General features: G+C 53.1%; 1 non-coding gene across 1 annotated transcript in view; it reads right to left on the bottom strand.

Annotated features, from left to right (window-relative positions):
* LOC124730155 overlaps positions 1-693 on the bottom strand; it is a 1909-nt gene extending 1216 nt beyond the window's left edge. The window contains exon 1 of the ribosomal RNA XR_007007900.1: positions 1-693. This exon is cut by the window's left edge and continues 1216 nt beyond it. This is a non-coding gene — a ribosomal RNA (small subunit ribosomal RNA).
* Between the last annotated feature and the right edge of the window lie 4307 nt (positions 694-5000).

Here is a 5000-nt window from a genome sequence, read left to right on the forward strand (position 1 = left end):
AACACCGACGGGCGGTGAACCAACAGCGTGGGACACAAATCCAACTACGAGCTTTTTAACCGCAACAACTTTAATATACGCTATTGGAGCTGGAATTACCGCGGCTGCTGGCACCAGACTTGCCCTCCAATAGATACTCGTTAAAGGATTTAAAGTGTACTCATTCCGATTACGGGGCCTCGGATGAGTCCCGTATCGTTATTTTTCGTCACTACCTCCCCGTGCCGGGAGTGGGTAATTTGCGCGCCTGCTGCCTTCCTTGGATGTGGTAGCCGTTTCTCAGGCTCCCTCTCCGGAATCGAACCCTGATTCCCCGTTACCCGTTACAACCATGGTAGGCGCAGAACCTACCATCGACAGTTGATAAGGCAGACATTTGAAAGATGCGTCGCCGGTACGAGGACCGTGCGATCAGCCCAAAGTTATTCAGAGTCACCAAGGCAAACGGACCGGACGAGCCGACCGATTGGTTTTGATCTAATAAAAGCGTCCCTTCCATCTCTGGTCGGGACTCTGTTTGCATGTATTAGCTCTAGAATTACCACAGTTATCCAAGTAACGTGGGTACGATCTAAGGAACCATAACTGATTTAATGAGCCATTCGCGGTTTCACCTTAATGCGGCTTGTACTGAGACATGCATGGCTTAATCTTTGAGACAAGCATATGACTACTGGCAGGATCAACCAGGGAGCTGCGTCAACTAGAGCTGAGCAGCCGGCCGCCCGGGAGTGTGTCCCGGGGGCCCGCGCGAACACGCAAGCGTCCGCTCAATCATTCTGCAAACAGGAGGAGGCTGAGCTCCCCTGCACAATACACCTCGAAACCCTCTCAGGTCCCGGCGGCGCGCAGCGCCGTCCCAAGTACTTGGTCGGGTTCGAGAGAGGCGCAATCGCCCGGAGTTAGGCGAGTAGACGCTTTCGGTGCGACCACCCGTGCTCCCAACTGAGCTTGCCGCTGCCGACAGAGGCCCGGGAGCGTGCTGTCGTGGCATTGCCGGCGGGAGACAACACGCGCCACCTACGGTGACCGGCAGCTCCAACGCCAGCGCCACAGAAGGACAAAAGCCCCACTTGGGTGCCGAAGCGAACTCTCCCAGCACAGCGCACGCGCCAACACATCCGCACAGCTGCGATACAAACCACCAGCGAGAACCGCTGGGGCGACCGAGCAGCAGACGGCGTCGCGGCGCCGAGCGCCGGGCGGCAGCGCATCCTCAACGCACACAGTCCTCAATCGGACCAGCACACTGAAGATGTCCACCGCGCTTCGCACCGGGCCCGCGAGGACCTACTTTGGCCGCACGGCGCCGCGCGCAGGGTGCGCCGGCGCGCAGCTGCGACGCCTGCCGCGTCCGTCGGCCGGCGCGCCTGCCACTGGCCGCCCCCACCAGCCGGCTGTAGCGCGTGCGCCCACGCACCGCGCGGCCAGCACGCCGGGAGGCGCCCCCTCACCGGCCGGGGACGGTCCCACCCAGCCACCGCCGCGTATCGCTTCACACCCAGATGCCGTTCAGTTTCGTCGGCATGGTGGGTATCGCTGGAACAACCGGTTAGTACCTCAACCTATCGTCGCCATCACCGATTCACCCCTAGCGAGAACAACCGCACCACAACAGGTTACCATTTGTTCATTTGCGTAACTTCACCAGAAAACGCAGGCGTCCATCGCCATTTGCAACTTCCACGATTATTGCATGCCTGTGTCAGGTGTCACGCCACACTACGTCTGCCCACATACACGCAACAAAATGTGCACGCCTAGACAATACGTGGAAGGTGGCCCCCGTACGTATGCGATGTCCATTGCTCGAACGACTGTCAACCGGCCTCTGTAGCATGTCGCAGATATGGAACGCGGTGCACCATGCCATCACGGTGTGTGAGGAGAGACGACTAGGTCCGAATACATCAACAGACAGCTCATGCTGATCGCCATCCACGGCGTCCGTTCCTCCCACACGTCTCTATGGCGTACCACACTGCAATCCAGCTCTCATAGGGAGACGACACGTAGCTGCGTGCACAATATTTGCACTGTATGGTCCGCCGTTTTTGGGCGCAGTCGTTGTACGGTCACACATGTGCCACGATGTATCATTCAGTACATAAGGACGAATGTGCAGTACAGATTGTGGTTTACGCGTACGACATTAGCGGACAGTTGACACAGGCCGCACCACAACGTAGCCTGAGTACGTCGCATGCGGAGGGCATTGAACATGCAAAGTTCTCACCAACCAGCTTGCGAAGGCAGGGGGCAAGGTGGGGACGTGGGGAGGGGCGGCATGTACGTCCTGCTGCCATCCACATTACAGTGTACAGCAGGAGCATGTGGAAAGTGAGCAAGACTTGCAAGGTGTTTAACATGAAGCGATACACAGGGGAGCGGGGAGTGCGAGTAGCGAACTATATTGCGAGGGTTGCGGGTGGGCAACACTACACTAATTGAACGAGTCGTATAACAATTACAGAGCAGGTTTAGGCGACAACGTGGGTTACGTTAGGCGACAACGTGGGTTAGGTTAAGGAACGACGTGGGTTAGGTTAAGGCACGACATGGGTTAGGTTAAGGCACAACATGGGTTAGGTTAAGGCACAACATGGGTTAGGTTAAGGCACAACATGGGTTAGGTTAAGGCACAACATGGGTTAGGTTAAGGCACAACATGGGTTAGGTTAAGGCACAACATGGGTTAGGTTAAGGCACAACATGGGTTAGGTTAAGGCACAACATGGGTTAGGTTAAGGCACAACATGGGTTAGGTTAAGGCACAACATGGGTTAGGTTAAGGCACAACATGGGTTAGGTTAAGGCACAACATGGGTTAGGTTAAGGCACAACATGGGTTAGGTTAAGGCACAACATAGGTTAGGTTAAGGCACAACATGGGTTAGGTTAAGGCACAACATGGGTTAGGTTAAGGCACAACATGGGTTAGGTTAAGGCACAACATGGGTTAGGTTAAGGCACAACATGGGTTAGGTTAAGGCACAACATGGGTTAGGTTAAGGCACAACATGGGTTAGGTTAAGGCACAACATGGGTTAGGTTAAGGCACAACATGGGTTAGGTTAAGGCACAACATGGGTTAGGTTAAGGCACAACATGGGTTAGGTTAAGGCACAACATGGGTTAGGTTAAGGCACAACATGGGTTAGGTTAAGGCACAACATGGGTTAGGTTAAGGCACAACATGGGTTAGGTTAAGGCACAACATGGGTTAGGTTAAGGCACAACATGGGTTAGGTTAAGGCACAACATGGGTTAGGTTAAGGCACAACATGGGTTAGGTTAAGGCACAACATGGGTTAGGTTAAGGCACAACATGGGTTAGGTTAAGGCACAACATGGGTTAGGTTAAGGCACAACATGGGTTAGGTTAAGGCACAACATGGGTTAGGTTAAGGCACAACATAGGTTAGGTTAAGGCACAACATAGGTTAGGTTAAGGCACAACATAGGTTAGGTTAAGGCACAACATAGGTTAGGTTAAGGCACAACATAGGTTAGGTTAAGGCACAACATAGGTTAGGTTAAGGCACAACATAGGTTAGGTTAAGGCACAACATAGGTTAGGTTAAGGCACAACATAGGTTAGGTTAAGGCACAACATAGGTTAGGTTAAGGTACAACATAGGTTAGGTTAAGGTACAACATAGGTTAGGTTAAGGTACAACATAGGTTAGGTTAAGGTACAACATAGGTTAGGTTAAGGTACAACATAGGTTAGGTTAGGTTAGGTTACACGTTGTTGTAAGGAAAGGTGTAGGGGGGGGCGGGGGCGGCAGGTTCGTTGATAGTGATTATAGTAAGTGAATGCTTGTGACATGATCAGATTTGTCACGTCAGGATGCACCTTTGGCTTATTAGAGGCGGCGCTCCAATTCTATGCTTGTGTCAGACCTGTGTCTTTGACTCATGTCATTGTTTGTGCGCTGTGACAGGAGGTACTATTGTGATGTTGGGTGCACCGTTGTATAGGACATGTGTGGGTGTTGGTGCCTGATCTGCGCAATGGTGGATGTCGAAAGGGTGGGATATTGTATTTTCCGCATGGACCTCCTGGTCTGGTTGTGATAGTGTGGATTGTGTAATGTGGCGGAGAGGATGCACTGGATGTTGTTCCATGCTGGTGCTTACATATTGTATGTGCGCCCGTTAGAAGCAGAGAGTGGTGCGTGATCAGAGTGGCTGGCTGACGTGTGGTTCCCATTGTGGGCAGACTCTTTCAGCATGTATACGGACAGTTGTATATATATTCTGTAGTTTGATGGCTCTGCATTGATTACTAATCAGCGCCGTGTGTACGGGTAATCTGGTTCCAGTCCAAAATGTTCCATCTGTGTACATTAGTGACAAAGACTCCCCTCATGCAGTGGGGCTCGGTCTGTTATAACTCTTCCGCGTAATATATTTGCCCCACGTTTTTGCGACTGCGAGTGCGAGTGCAACGCGCATGGGGACCGACATGCTGATGGCTCGGTATCGGACGCCGTACAGTGAGCAACGCGATCGCGTCTCTCGCTCGTAAGTGGTACAGGTCGCGGCTCATGTATAGGGACAGCGGGAATGTCGCATATTGGCAATAACTCTTCATGAAACGCACGTTATAGGGGTGGATTGCACTTTACGAGTGCGGGAAACGTCCGCCGTTCATCCGCTGGAGGTGCGCGTTTGGCGGTTGGGGTGGTGCACGAACGGGTGCGGGTGGAGTCATTGCCGGTCCACGGCTTCGTGCGGCAGAGCCACTGGAGATTGGGTGCTATGGTCGACAGAGGCTGCAGGCTTTGTGGGTGGCGTCGAAAGGCGGGCACTGTGGCGCCATCGCTGTCTTAATCGGCTTGGCGTCGCATAGATGGCGGTATCGTCGTTGGAGGAGGTCATGTTGCGGGAGACCTACAGATGGCGGTATGTTTTGTGGTGCGGACGTAGTGTTGTCAGATGCGCATAGATGGCGGTATTGCATGTGGTGTCGCCCTATTTTCATAGATGGCGAT

The sequence above is a fragment of the Schistocerca piceifrons genome, unplaced genomic scaffold, assembly GCF_021461385.2.
Source record: "Schistocerca piceifrons isolate TAMUIC-IGC-003096 unplaced genomic scaffold, iqSchPice1.1 HiC_scaffold_1230, whole genome shotgun sequence".
Classification (NCBI taxonomy): domain Eukaryota; kingdom Metazoa; phylum Arthropoda; class Insecta; order Orthoptera; family Acrididae; genus Schistocerca; species Schistocerca piceifrons.